This window comes from Monodon monoceros, unplaced genomic scaffold (genome assembly GCF_005190385.1).
Source record: "Monodon monoceros isolate NGI ecotype Baffin Bay Population unplaced genomic scaffold, NGI_Narwhal_1 Super_Scaffold_4, whole genome shotgun sequence".
Taxonomy (NCBI): domain Eukaryota; kingdom Metazoa; phylum Chordata; class Mammalia; order Artiodactyla; family Monodontidae; genus Monodon; species Monodon monoceros.
The window spans coordinates 46,673,992-46,690,374 of NW_021703781.1; positions in this window are offsets into that span (position 1 = coordinate 46,673,992).

Genomic DNA, 16,383 nt, shown 5'->3' on the forward strand with positions numbered 1-16,383 from the left:
AAAAGAATTAAAAGGAATCCAAATTGGAAAGGAAGAAGTAAAATTGTCATTGTTTGCAGATGACATGATACTATACATAGAAAAATACTAAACACACCTCAAGAAAACTACTAGTGCTCATCAATGAATTTGGTAAAGTTATGGGATACAAAATTAATATACAGATATCTGTTGCCTTTCTAAACACTAAAACAATCAGAAGGAGAAATTAAGGAAATAATCCCATTTACCATGACATCAAAAATAGTAAAATTTCTAGGAATAAATCTATGTAAGGAGGTAAAAGACCTGTACACTGAAAACCATAAGAGACTGATGAAAGAAACTGAAGACAACACAGACGGAAAGATATACAGTGTTCTCAGACTGGAAGAATCACTATTGTCAAAAATGACTATAATACTCAAGGCAATCTACAGACTCAATGCAATCATTATCAAATTACCAATGACATTTTTCACAGAACTAGAACAAAAATTTTTAAATTTGTATGGAAACACAAAAGACCCCAAATAGCCAAAGCAACGTTGAGAAAGAAGAACGCAGCTGGAGGAATCAGGCTCCCTGACTTCAGACTATACTACAAAGCTACAATAATCAAAACAGTAAGGTACTGGCACAAAAACAGAAATATAGATAAATGGAACAGGATCCAAAGCTCAGAAATAATCCCATGCACCTATGGGTAGATTAATTAATCTACCATAAAGGAGGCAAGAATACAAGATGGAGAAAAAACAGTCTCTTCAATAAGTGGTGTTGGGCAAACTGGACAGCTATATGTAAAGGAATGAAATTAGAACATTCTCTAATACTATATAGAAAAATAAACTCTAAACAGTTTAAAGACCTAAGTATAAGACCAGACATCAGAAAACTCCTGCAAGAAAACATAGGCTCTCTGACATATATCTCTTTGACATATATCATAGAAATATTTTTTTGGATCTCTCTCCTAAAGCAAAGGAGACAAAAGCAAAAACAAACAAATGGGACCTGATTAAACATAAAAGCTTTTGCACAGCAAAGGAAACCATCACAAAAACGAAAAGACAACATACTGAATGGGAGAAAATATGTGCCAATTATCTGACCAATAAGGAGTTAATATTCAAAATATATAAATAGCTCATACAACACAACATCAAATATCAAACAACCCAATTAAAAAATGAGTAGAAAAACTGAATAGACATTCTTCCAAAGAGGACATGCAGATGACCAACTGGCACAGGAAAAAAAGCTCAATACTGTTAATCATTAGGCAAACGCAAATTAAAACCACAATTACCTCACACCTATCTGAATGGCTATCATCAAAAAGAACACAAACAGAGACCTTCAAGATGGTGGACAAGTAAGATGTGGAGATCACCTTCCTCCCCACAAATATATCAAAAACAAATCTACATGTGGAACAACTCTGACAGAACACCTACTGAAGGCTGGCAGAAGACCTCAGATTTCCCAAAAGGCAAGAAAATCCCCACGTACCTGGCTAGGGCAAAAGTAAAAAGAAAAAACAGAGACAAAATAGGGATGGGACCTGCAATTCTGGGAGGGAGCTGTGAAGGAGGAAAAGTTTCCACACACTAGGAAGCCTCCTCACTGGTGGGGCGGGGGGTGGGGTGGGGAAGCTTCAGAGCCATGGAGGAGAGTGCAGCAACAGGGGTGCAGAGGGCAAAGCAGAGAGATTCCCTCACAGAGGATCAGTGCCAACCAGCACTCAGCAATCTGAGATGCTTGTCTGCTCACCTGCCAGGGCGGGTGGGGGCTGGGAGCTGAGGCTTGGGCTTCGGAGGTCAGATCTCAGGGAGAGGACTGGGGTTGGCTGCGTGAACACAGCCTGAAGGGGGCTAGTGCACCACAGCTAGCCAGGAGGGAGTCTGGGAAAAAGTCTGGACCTGCCGAAGAGGGAAGAGACCATTGTTATGGGGTGCAGGAGGAGAGGGGATTCCTCCTCTGAGTGTCCACAGAAGGCAGAGCACAGCCTAAGTGATATCCAGAGAGGGGTGCGAGCAGTGGCTATCAGCTTGGACCCCAGAGACGGGCATGAAACACTAATGCTGCTGCCGCTGCCACCAAGAATCCTGTGTGCAAGCACAGGTCATCACTACCCGCCCCACTACAGGAGCCTGAGCAGCACACCACTGCCAGGGACCTGTTATCCAGGGAAACTTTCCCAGGGAGAACACATGGCATGCCTCAGGCCGTTGCAAGGTCAGGCCAGCCTCTGCCACCGCAGGCTTGCTCTGCATTCCAATTATGACTAATCTACCCCTCCCTCTCCCCAGCCAAAGTGAGCAAGAGAGCCCTAATCAGCCACTGTTTTCACATCCTCCTGTCTGGGCCAGGAACAGATGCCTGAGGGTAGCTTAAACAAGAGGCTGAGCCAAAACCAAAGCTGAACACCAGGAGCTGTGCAAACAAAGAAGAGAAAGGGAAATTTCTCCATGCAGACTCAGGAGCAGATAATTAAATCCCCACAATCAACTTGATAAACCCCGCATCTGTGGAATACCTGAATAGACAACAAATGTTCCCAAAATTGAGGCAGTGGACTTTGGGAGCAACTGTAGACTTGGGGTTTGCATTCTGTGTCTGATTTATTTCTGGATTTATGTTTACCTCTGTTTAGTTTTTAGTGCTTGTTATCCTTGGTAGATTTGTTTATTGGTTTGGTTGCTCTCATTTCTTTTTTCATTTTTATTTATTTCCTTTCTTCTCCTTTAGTGAGTGCATGTTTCTTTGTGTGATTTGTCTGCTTAGGTTTGCTTTTACCATTTGTACTAGGATTTTAACCATTATTTTTTTCATTTGTTTTCTTTTTATGAGTGTGTGTGTGTGTGTGTGTGTGTGTGTGTGTATGTTTCTTTGTGTTATTTTGTCTGTTTAGTTTTGCTTTTACCATTTGGTTTGGGGTTCTATTTTTTTTCCTTTTTTTTCTTCCTTACCTCCAGAACCATGTGGCTGGCAGGGTCTTGGTGCCCTAACTGGTTGTTAGCCCTGAGCCTCCGAGTTGGGAGAGTCAAGTCCAGAATATTGGACCACCAGAGACCTCCCTTCCCTATGTATAATCATTCAGCGAGAGCTCTCCAAGAGATTTCCATTTCAAAGCTAAGACCCAGCTCCACCCAATAGCCAGCAAGCCCCAGTGCTGGATGCCCCATGCCAAACAACTAGCAAGACAGGAACACAACACCAGCCATTAACAGACAGGTTGCCTAAAGTCATATTAAGTTCACAGACACCCCAAAACACACCACAGGACGCAGCCCACCCCAACAGAAGGACAACATCCAGCTCCACCCACAGAAAAGAAGCACCACTCCCCTCCACCAAGAAGCCTACAACACCCACTGAACAAACCTCATTCATTGGGAGGAGACACCAAAAACAATGGGAAGTACAAACCTGCAGCCTGCAAAAAGAGACCCCAAACACAGTAAGATAAGCAAAATGAGAAGACAGAAAAACACACAGAAGATGAAGGAGCAAGATAAAAACCCACCAGACCTAACAAATGAAGAGGAAATAGGCAGTCTACCTGAAAAAGAATTCAGAATAATGATAGTAAAGATGATCCAAAACCTTGGAAACAGAATAGACAAAATGCAAGAAATATTTAACAAGGACCTAGAAGAACTAAAGATGAAACAAGCAATGATGAACAACACAATAAATGAAATTAAAAATACTCTAGATGGGATCAATAGCAGAATAACTGAGGCAGAAAAACGAGTAAGTGACCTGGAAAATAAAATAGTGGAAATAACTACTGTAGAGCAGAATAAAGAAAAAAGAATGAAAAGAACTGAGGACAGTCTCAGAGACCTCTGGGACAACATTAAACGCACCAACATTCGAACTATAGGGGTTCTAGAAGAAGAAAAGAAAAAGAAAGACTGAGAAAATATTTGAAGAGATTATAGTTGAAAACTTCCCTAATATGGGAAAAGAAATAGTTAATCAAGACCAGGAGGCACAGAGAGTCCCATACAGGATAAATCCAAGGAGAAATACGCCAAGACACATATTAATCAAACTGTCAAAAATTAAATACAAAGAAAACAAATTAAAAGCAGCAAGGGAAAAACAACAAATAACACACAAGGGAATCCCCATAAGGTTAACAGCTGATCTCTCAGCAGAAACTCTGCAAGCCAGAAGGGAGTGGCAGGACATATTTAAAGTGATAAAGGAGAAAAATCTACAACCAAGATTACTCTACCCAGCAAGGATCTCATTCAGATTTCATGGAGAAATTAAAACCTTTACAGAAGAGCAAAAGCTGAGAGTTCAGCACCACCAAACCAGCTTTACAACAAATGCTAAAGGAACTTCTCTAGGCAAGAAACACAAGAGAAGGAAAAGATCTACAATAACGAACCCAAAACAGTTAAGAAAATGGGAATAGGAACATACATAATGATAATTACCTTAAATGTAAATGGACTAAATGCTCCCACCAAAAGACACACACTGGCTGAATGGATACAAAAACAAGACCCATATATATGCTGTCTACAAGAGACCCACTTCAGACACAGGGACACATACAGACTGAAAGTGAGGGGATGGAAAAAGATATTCCATGCAAATGGAAACCAAAAGAAAGCTAGAGTAGCAATTCTCATATCAGACAAAATAGACTTTAAAATAAAGACTATTAGAAGAGACAAAGAAGGACACTACATAATGATCAAGGGATCAATCCAAGAAGAAGATATAACAATTGTAAAAATTTATGCACCCAACATAGAAGCACCTCAATACATAAGGCAAGTACTAACAGCCATAAAAGGGGAAATCGACAGTAACACCCCACTTTCACCAATGGACAGATCATCTATAATGAAAATAAATAAGGAAACACAAGCTTTAAATGATACATTAAACAAGATGGACTGAATTGATATTTATAGGACATTCCATCCAAAAACAACAGAATACACATTTTTCTCAAGTGCTCATGGGACATTCTCGAGGACAGATCATATCTTGGGTCACAAAACAAGCCTTGGTAAATTTAAGAAAATTGAAATTGTATCAAGTATCTTTTCCAACCACAACGCTATGAGAGTAGATAACAATTACCGGAAAAGATCTGTAAAAATATACAAACACATGGAGGCAAAACAATACACTATTTAATAACGAAGTGATCACTGAAGAAATCAAAGAGGAAATCAAAAAATACCTAGAACCAAACGACAATGGAGACAAAACCTATGGGATGCAGCAAAAGCAGTTCTAAGAGGGAATTTTATAGCAATACAATCCTACCTTAAGAAACAGGAAACATCTCAAATAAACAACCTAACCTTGCACCTAAAGCAATTAGAGAAAGAAGAACAAAAATACCCCACACTTAGCAGAAGGAAAGAAATCATAATAATCAGATCAGAAATAAATGAAAAAGAAATGAAGAAAATGATAGCAAAGATCAATAAAACTAAAAGCGGGTTCTTTGAAAAGATAAACAAATTGATAAACCTTTAGCCAGACTCATCAAGAAAAAAAGGGAAAAGACTCAAATCAATAGAATTAGAAATGAAAAAGGAGAAGTAACAACTGACACGGCAGAAATACAAAAGATCATGAGAGATTACTACAAGCAACTCTATGCCAATAAAATGGACAACCTGGAAGAAATGGACAAATTCTTAGAAATGCACAACCTGCCAAGACTGAATCAGGAGGAAATAGAAAATATGAACAGACCAATCACAACCACTGAAACTGAGACTGTGATTAAAAGTCTTCCAACAAACAAAAACCCAGGACCAGATGGATTCACCGGCGAATTCTATCAAATATTTAGAGAAGAGCTAACACGTATCCTTCTCAAACTCTTCCAAAATATAGCAGAGGGAGGAACACTCCCAAACTCATTCTATGAGGCCACCATCACCATAATACCAAAACCAGACAAGGATGTCACAAAGAAAGAAAACTACAGGCCAATATCAGTGATGAACATAGATGCAAAAATCCTCAACATAATACTAGCAAACAGAATCCAACAGCACATTAAAAGGATCATACACCATGATCAAGTGGGGTTTATCCCAGGAATGCAAGGATTCTTCAATATACCCAAATCAATCAATGTGATACACCATATTAACAAACCGAAGGGGAAAAATGATATGGTCATCTCAATAGATGCAGAGAAAGCTTTCGACAAAATTCAACACCCATTTAGGATAAAAACCCTGCAGAAAGTAGGCATAGAGGGAACTTTCCTCAACATAATAAAGGCCGTATATGACAAACCCACAGCCAACATAGTCCTCAGTGGTGAAAAACTGAAAGCATTTCCACTAAGATCAGAAACAAGACAAGGTTGCCCACTCTCACCCCTGGTATTCAACATGGTTTTGGAAGTTTTAGCTACAGCAATCAGAGAAGAAAAGGAAATAAAAGGAATCCAAATTGGAAAAGAAGAAGTAAAGCTGTCACTGTTTGCAGATGACATGATACTATACATAGAGAATCCTAAAGATGCTACCAGAAAACTACTAGAGCTAATCAGTGAATTTGGTAAAGTAGCAGGATACAAAATTAATGCACAGAAATCTCTGGCATTCCTATACACTAATGATGAAAAATCTGAAAGTGAAATCAAGAAAACACTCCCATTTACCATTGCAACAAAAAGAATAAAATATCTAGGAATAAACCTACCTAAGGAGACAAAAGACCTGTATGCAGAACATTATAAGATACTGATGAAAGAAATTAAAGATGATACAAATAGTTGGAGAGATATACCATGTTCTTGGATTAGAAAAATGAACATTGTGAAAATGACTCTACTACCCAAAGTAATCTACAGATTCAATGCAATCCCTATCAAACTACCACTGGCATTTTTCACAGAACTAGAAAAAATTTTTCACAATTTGTATGGAAACACAAAAGACCCCGAATAGCCAAAGCAACCTTGAGAATGAAAAACGGAGGTGGAGGAATCAGGTCCCTGACTTCAGACTATTCTACAAAGCTACAGTAATCAAGGCAGTATGGTACTGGCACAAAAACAGAAATACAGATCAATGGAACAGGATAAGAAAGCCCAGAGATAAATCCACACACATATGGTCACCTTATCTTTGATAAAGGAGGCAGGAATGTACAGTGGAGAAAGGACAGCCTCTTCAATAAGTGGTGCTGGCATAACTGGACAGGTACATGCAAAAGTATGAGATTAGAACACTTGCTAACACCATACACAAAAATAAGCTCAAAATGGATTAAAGACCTAAATGTAAGGCCAGAAACAATCAAACTCTTAGAGGGAAACATAGGCAGAACACTCTATTACATAAATCACAGCAAGATCCTTTTTGACCCACCTCCTAGAGAAATGGAAATAAAAACAAAAATAAACAAATGGGACCTAGTGAAACTGAAAAGCTTTTGCATAGCAAAGGAAACCATAAACAAGACAAAAAGACAACCCTCAGAATGGGAGAAAATATTTGCAAATGAAGCAACTGACAAAGGATTAATCTCCAAAATTTACAAGCAGCTCATGCAGCTCAATATCAAAAAAACAAACAACCCAATCCAAAACTGGGCAGAAGACCTAAATAGACATTTCTCCAAAGAAGATATACAGACTGCCAACAAACACATGAAAGAATGCACAACATCATTAATCATTAGAGAAATGCAAATCAAAACTACAATGAGATATCATCTCACACCAGTCAGAATGGCCATCATCAAAAAATCTAGAAACAATAAATGCTGGAGAGGGTGTGGAGAAAAGGGAACACTTTTGCACTGCTGGTGGGAATTTGAATTGGTACAGCCACTATGGAGAACAGTATGGAGGTTCCTTAAAAACTACAAATAGAACTACCATATGACCCAGCAATGCCACTACTGGGCATATACCTGAAAAGACCATTATTCAAAAAGAGTCATGTACCAAAATGTTCATTGCAACACTATTTACAATAACCAGGAGACGGAAACAACCTAAGTGTCCATCATCGGATGAACAGATAAAGAAGATCTGGCACATATATACAATGGAATATTACTCAGCCATAAAAAGAAACGAAATTGAGCTATTTGTAATGAGGTGGATAGACCTAGAGTCTGTCATACAGAGTGAAGTAAGTCAGAAAGAGAAAGACAAATACCGTATGCTAACACATATATATGGAATTTAAGGGAAAAAAATGTCATGAAGAACCGAGGGGTAAGACAGGAATAAAGACATAGAGCTACTAGAGAATGGAGTTGAAATGGGGAGGGGAAAGGTAAGCTGTGACAAAGCGAGAGAGTGGCATGGACATATATACACTACCAAAGGTAAAACAGATAGCTAGTGGGAAGCAGCTGCACAGCACAGGGATATCAGCTTAGTGCTTTGTGACCACATAGGGGGGTGAGATAGGGAGGGTAGGAGGGAGGCGTAAGAGGGAGGGGATATGGGGATATATGTATACATACAACGGATTCACTCTGTTATACAGCAGGATCTAACACAACATTGTAAAGCAATTATACTCCAATAAAGTTGTTAAAAAATAAATTTTTAAAAAACACAAATTTTGACAAGTATGTGGAGAAAAAGGAACCCTCCTACACTATTGGTGAGAACATAATTGGTGTAGCTGCTGTGGAAAACAGTATGGAGGTTTCGCCAAAAATTAAATATAGAGTTACTATATGACCCAGAAATTCTACTCCTGCGTATATATCCAAAAAAAATGAAAACAGTAATTCAAAAAGATACATACACTCCAATGTTCATGACAGCATTGTTTACAATTCTCAAGATATGGAAGCAGCATTAAGTGTCCATCAACAGAAGAATGGATAAAAAAGATGTGATATGTATACACACACACACACACACACAATGGAATACTACTCACCCCTAAAAAGAATGAAATCTTGCCATTTGCAACAAATTGGACTTGGAGGATATCATGCTAAGTGAAAGAAGTCAGACAAAGATAAGTACTGTATGATATCACTTACATGTGGACTATTAAAAAAAAACTAGGGAATATAACAAAAAAGAAACAGATTTACAGACATAAAGAACAAACTAGTGGTTACCAGGTGGGAGGGCGAAGTGGGTAGGTGCAAGATAAGACAAGGGGACTAAGAGGTACAAACTATTATGTATAAAATAAATAAGCTACAAGGATGTATTCTAAAACCCAGGAAATACAGTCAGTATTTTGTAGTAACTATTAAGGGAATATAACCTTTTAAACTATGAATCACTATGTGGTACACCTGTAACTTATGTATTATTGTACAGCAATTATAATTCAATAAAAAAAGTATAAATAAATATTATGAAATATTTTTAAGATTTCACTTCTACAACGGTGTCGAGAGATATAAACCACAAAACTCTTTGTCATCCTCAATTATTTAAGAATACAAAGAGTTCCTGAGACCAAAGAGCTTGAGAATCACTGGTTAAGACTTAATCAAGACCCATCCACTATAACTAGCAATGTCATTAGACTTCCTAGACGCATATGGATCTCCAGTTTACAGCAGGATACATGAATACATCTAGAGTTCTGTTAGTCAGGAAAAAGGGAACATCTGATACAATTATAGCTGTAACTTTCTCCTCCATCTAGTATGTGCTGCAATGTGTTGGTTGCCATTTGAGTAATTACTATGAGTGCCTTTGTGACATGGCAGCTCTCAGTCTCTGATTTCTATGCTCTGCACCTGTGTTCTCCTTACTCTACCCCATGAGTGCGCTCACTCCCCCATGATGAGTCCCTTTACCTGTCCTAGCTCTGTAGTCTGATGTTTGGAAACAAGTTGAGTAAGGCACTGGGCTCCTCTTACAGCACTAGAGGACTGGCATCATCAGGCCATGATCATGGTTGGTAATTCTTGGTCTCACTGCAGCCAGAGGGGAAAAGTGTGAGAATAAAGAACTGAGAAATATTCATAAACACAGTTGCATTTAGGGAGTGGTGGCTTTAAATTTTCTTTATAGCAGGAGCTTAGGAGCAGTAACCTGGTTGGAAAGGAGAGTCTGTGACATTTGCTCTGAAACTACATTTGCCAAGCAAGCATGCAATTGATGTTTTTAATCTGTGCTTTATATCACAGATAAATAAAAAGAGAAAAGCTTGGTAAAGATGCTTTAATTCACACATTACTTCAGGTTTAGGAAATGATAACTGTCTATTTTAAATAAAAAGCCCCCAAGGAGTGATTTGGGTGCAGAGCAGTTGATTGAGAAGTCAAAAGGGGAGTCTCCTATTCCTAACGCATTCTTGGGCAACACCCCTGCCTTGAAATTAAGGAAGGAAAGGGTCCAGGGAATAAGGTACAATTGATTCCTAAGTCAGAGATGCTAAATAAATAATAATACTTAGAGTAGCATGGGGTGAGGTGAACAATTTCTGCTCCTTTTGGTACCTGAGCAACAGGAGAAGTGTGGCAGGCGTCAGGGGAAAAAGAATAAACTTTGGTTGGGGACTTAGCTAAAAGGAAATTTCTGCCTGCTTCCAAGATGCAGCAAATGGTTTAATAGAGTCCTAGCAAATGTTGAAGAGGGAGAAGATATATGTATACATATAGCTGATTCACTTCATTGTACAGCAGAAACTAACACAACATTGTAAAGCAATTATACTCCAATAAAAAGATAAATAACTGGAAAAAAAAAAAGGAATACCACCCACAATACTCTGTGTCGTCACTTGGGAAAAGGATTTAGTAACAGGAGTTGGGGTAAGGGAAAGACATGATGCCTGAGTTTGCTCAGGACTTATCAGTATCAATATAAAAGTCCCTCCACCTAACATTTGATACATTTATTACATAATCCCATCAATTAACATGTGTAATATAATATTATGCTGAGAGCTCTTGTCTTCAGTTTCAGATATTCCCAAGAGTTTCCCAGGAAGCCATTGGAGAATGGTGTGTCATCCAACAATATTCTGTGAAATTGATTATCTGGGAAACTCATTACAAATCTCATGGAGCAGTGAACGACAACTTAGTAACATAACAAAAATTATACCTCCTGTCTGTGTAGCGTTTACTCTTTACAAAGCATCCTTATTCCCTGTCATCCTCACAACATCTACCATGACATTACCTCATGTTATCTTAAAAACAATGTGCAAGATAAGCTTTATCTGCCTTTGAGATATAGGGAAATTGAGGCTTATACAGGTTTTTTTTCTTTTTTCTTTTTGCGGTACGCGGGCCTCTCACTGTTGTGGCCTCTCCTGTTGCGGCCTCTCCTGTTGCGGAGCACAGGCTCCGGACACACAGGCTCACCGGCCATGGCTCACGGGCCCAGCTGCTCTGCGGCATGTGGGATCTTCCTGGACCGGGGCACGAACCCACGTCCCCTGCGTCGGCAGGCGGACTCTCAACCACTGCGCCACCAGGGAAGCCCAAGGCTTACACAGTTTTAAACAATTTGCCCCCAATCCGTGAACAAGTAGGTGCAGGAACATAATTTGAACCCAGGTGTGCTAAATTCCACTTTCACGTTCTTCCACGACATCACAGCTGCCTGCTTCTTGCAAACTTGCCCTACTACATCCAGAAATATGAACGTAGCTTCCAAAGTCATCTAACTTGCTCGCTTCATGACACTCATGTTTTAATATCAAGATTCTCCCTCCTCTCCACCTTCCTCTCGCACTCTGTTGTGCCCATCTGGTAGCACTTATCACTCACTGTCTTGAAGAGCTGGTGCTGTGTACCATGCTTTATCTCCTCTGTAAAGTTGAGGGAGGATAGTGACTAGCCTCATAGACCCTTGTTTTTTTCCAGAGCCTAGCTCAGTGCCGGGCCCATGGTAGGAGCGTAGTAAATTCTTGATCCTGGTTGATGGAATGCTCCAATTACTGCTTTGAAGTGAGTGCCGGGATGGTTTCATAAGAAACTCACCCTGACAGCAAATCACTTATCCTGTGCAATTGTCTCTTTCAACTGAACACAGATTTGATCCTACGGAATATGCCTAAATTCAGCCAGGCCAACCAGTGTTCCCAGCCCATTTGGATCATTGTGGCCATTCTGGGAAGACAATGAGATCCACTGCCCAGGTCCCTCTCAGGGAAGGACTTGATGCCCCAACTGCTGGCAGTGCTGTCGAGACATTCAGCTTCAGCCCCTTCAGGGACGGAACTTGACTGCCCTTGCTCCAGGTACACCCTTATCCCTGACTGGAGTTATAAAGGCCTGGCCATCTCAACTCAACCGAGGTCAACCCTGAAGGGCCATTTCTACTTGAGAGCTCCCTGTGCAGTCAGCTGAGGCTGTCACTGGACCAGCATGCAGCTCAGCCTTGCCCTCTGTTCAACCTTCCTTCCTCTCCTCTCCTTCTCAGGTGTGCATCTCAAGTGCTCTCCTTAATAAGCAGCCTGCACATAAACTGCATCTCAGAGTCTGCTTCCTAAGTTCCAAACCTGCATCCTAATTTTTTCCATGATTTGAAACAAATTCAAAACAGGTTCCAGAGGCTCTTCCTTCTTTCTATATTCACCTTGTGCAATTATAGCCAGCCTGGGTATTGCTTGCTCTCCTTTTCTGTACATTAAAAATAGCTTTTCTCTGATTATATTAATAATACAGACTAATATAATTCTAACAAAACATAAAAATAAACAAGAGAAGTTATATGAATATTATCATGATAATTGCCTTTAATGCTTTGGCAACTAGCCTTTCATACATTTTTTTTTACATATACATACATATAGAGTTTTCCAAAATTTGGAACATAAATGCCATTTCTTTGTAATCATAGACCCCGTATATACTGTGCATAGACCTACAACATATATTACTCAAACTTTTGATTTTACCTACTGTTCCCTCCTGTTGCTCCCCACTTTTTTCTACAAGCCCTAGACACACCACAGGTAGGTAATGTTAGTTACTCAGTGGGCCTCTTCATATTGACTTCTCCATGCTCATATACTTACTTACATACACATTTGTGCATAGAGACAAGAGGTATTTTTGCCACTGTTTCTTTTTCCAAAATGGAATCATCTATTCTCCTGTGTCTTGCTATTTCACTTAATGTACCATGGAAATTTCTCCAAGTAAAATAGATTTCTCTTGTGGCATTATATTCCACCAAATAAATGTACAAGTTAAACAAATATTTGAACCCTATTTTTTAATGAATATTTACATTGTTTCTAGATTTTTTACCACCTCAGTGTTGTAATAAACATCCTTGTACTACTGCTTCTACTTCTCACTGTTGTGGCCTCTCCCGTTGCGGAGCACAGGCTCCGGACGCGCAGGCTCAGCAGCCACGGCCCACGGGCCCAGCCGCTCCGAGGCATGTGGGATCTTCCCGGACCGGGGCACGAACCCATGTCCCCTGCATCGGCAGGTGGACTCTCAACCACTGCGCCACCAGGGAAGCCCTGCACTCCCATTTTCATTGCAGCATTATTCACAATAGCTAAGACATGGAAACGGCCTACATGTCCATTGACAGATGAATGGATAAGGAAAATGTTATGTATACATATATTATTCAGCCACAAGAAAGAAGGAAATCCTGTCATTTGTGACCACATGGATGAACCTAGAGGACCTTATGCTGCATGAAGTAAGCCAGACAGAGAAAGACAAATACCGCATGATCTCACTTGTTTATGGAATCTAAAAGCAAACCAAACCAAACTCATAGAAACAGAGAGTAAAAGATTGGTTACTGGGGGCTGATGGGGTGAAGGAAATGGGAGCTATTGCTCAAAGAGTAAAAAACTTTCAGTTATACAATGAATACGTTCTGGAGACTTAATATACAGCATGGTGACTATAGTTAATGATGTATTATATACATGAAAGGTGCTAAGAGAGTAGATCTTAAATTTTCTAACCACACAAAAAATGTAACTATGTGAGGTGATGAATATGTTAATTAGCTTGATTGTAGTAGTTATTTCAATATACATACTTGTAAATACAGATACTTCAAAATATATATATACTTGTCAAAACATCACATTGTACACTTTAAATATATACAGTTTTTATTTGTCAATCATACTTCAATAAAGCTGGAAAAAAGGAATTGATTTTTATAGGTTCAGTTGCTTAATTTGGATGTGTCATCCTTCTTTCTTGTACTACATTGTGATGTCTTATTCAACAAACCTGACAACAGTCATAATGACTCTAATAATAATTATTATCATTAAAATTATAATGGCAGTACTGACCCTAATTCTATTCATACGAGATTTTACTAGCAGTAGTTGTTACTTTAGCAGTGGTTCTCTGGGCCAGCCACTTTCTCATGTGCTTTAACAAGTATTGCTTCATTTAAATGTAAGTGCAGACGAAGTCCCATACATTAGTCACACTAAACCCAAGGAAAAGAAGGACAAGTATGATACATTTAATTCATCCTCTGTGCTGTCTACCACAGTCTTCAACCCCTAAAGCTTTCTGTCCCACCTTGTGGGTCACTGTTGGATCATCTTACTGGCTCCTCTTGCGAGTAGAGAGAGAGAGTGACACGTGGGAAAAAGCTTGCCGTAAGTACGTTGCTTGCATACGTTATCTTGGAAAACCTCATGTCTGTTCATCAATCTCTGCACCACAGGGAGGGTAAGAAACGAAACGTGCTTGGCTCCAGCTCCCAGTACTTGCATTAGGAAATGATTGTCTGGGTGCTTAGAAGTCCATCTGCTCCTGCTGGGTATCGCCGCATTTGGAGGTCTAAAACCCATAAGTCATACCAAGCACTGCCAAGGACCCAGAGTCACTGTAGCAGGGGTGATTAGGTATCCATGTGGGAAACAGGCTGCAGGAGGAGATGACTTTCAGAGCTCTGATTTTTTCACCCCGAATGACCTATGGCACACTAAAAAGAGAGGATGCACAATTTACCAAGAACTGTTTTTGTACAGCTCATGTATTTCCCCACTGCAGTGCAATTGTAGGTCTTTACACTCTGCTTTCTGCATTAAAAAGGGAACTGTGGGGCTTTCAGTGGAATGATTAGTATGAATATTTGATTAACATGCTTTCCTGAACTGGGAAAGACATAGGTCAGCACTCTGGGGTTTCTCTGTTATGCTGGGCAGACCGGTGCCTATGATTTTGCTCATGGATGAAACGCTCACCTTGGGAGACAGAGTAGAAATCAGGGAAGAACTCTGGGCTGGCGATTCTTCTCCTGGCTTCTCCAGTGATTTCCTGTGTGGTGTTCACTAAGTGGCTTAATTTTTCTGAAAGCTGAAAGTCACAAATATACTATAACATGCTGTTAACCTTTCAAATCAACTACATAGATTCTTCCTCGATGTGGCAGTTCCATTTTGCTTGTCCTCATTCAATGCCCTTTGCTGGTTGCTAAGACATGCCTGCCAAGCATCTTTTATACAGCAACGTTCATTCTTTTCCTCAGGTAGGAATTCATACGGTGTACCATTTCTTTGCTAGAGTGTAGGTACTCAAGCTCTGCCCCAGCACATGATAACATCAAGTCAGAAAAAACTCTTGTTCCCACTTTCCATGAGCTATTCTGTGATCCCCTTAGGCTCATGAGTACTGAGGGTGTTTCAATACTACATAGAATATAACTGGAAAATTAGCAGGTGGCGTCACCAAAGTGCAGAAAGAGTCCTGTATCTGACCTCAGAGTGGCAATCTGCCCAGGCAAGTTATCGCTGGAAAAGTGATGCTGAGACTGGTCCTCTAATCTGGGCACTGACTATCATGCATCACTGTGTCAATGCCCACTTCAGCTTTCCATTTCCCTGTTCATGAAAAAGGAGCTATGAGACCCTGTCCAATTCCAACCCCCCCAGTGGTGCTCTTGGGTGTCAGCTAACTTCCACTCTAAACATTTTTCCTACATTCTGTTTCTCCTTCAGAGTTTCTACACTAGACCATTGAGGATGGGTCCCAAAATTCAAAAGAGAAAATTCCGCCTGCTATCCAGGACCTCACAACTTCCAGACACTTCTTTTAAAACACCAACGAGGCTGGGTATAAGCCTACCCTGATGCAAAGGTGGATGACTATTTCTCTTAGCCATCCAAACTACTAAGTAATATTTTTACTTTGGACAAAGCGTTTGTGCCTTCTGAATGTTGGGAGATAAGACCTGCCTTACCAGATTGTGGTGCGAATTCAATGAGATGATGCCAGCAAATGAGGATGACAAAAATGAATTCGAAATGCTTTATAAATTGTAAAATTGTGGCACCAATATTAAGTGTCATGTCATTATTCTTAGTAATAATTTATGTTTAATTTAGTTTATGCATAAATGAAAGTTAGATGAGTTTCCCAACATAATTAATTTTTAGAGCTACTGTTGAGTGATTCTCAGCATTCCTGGGAATATCTGAAACATAAGGCAAGAGTTCT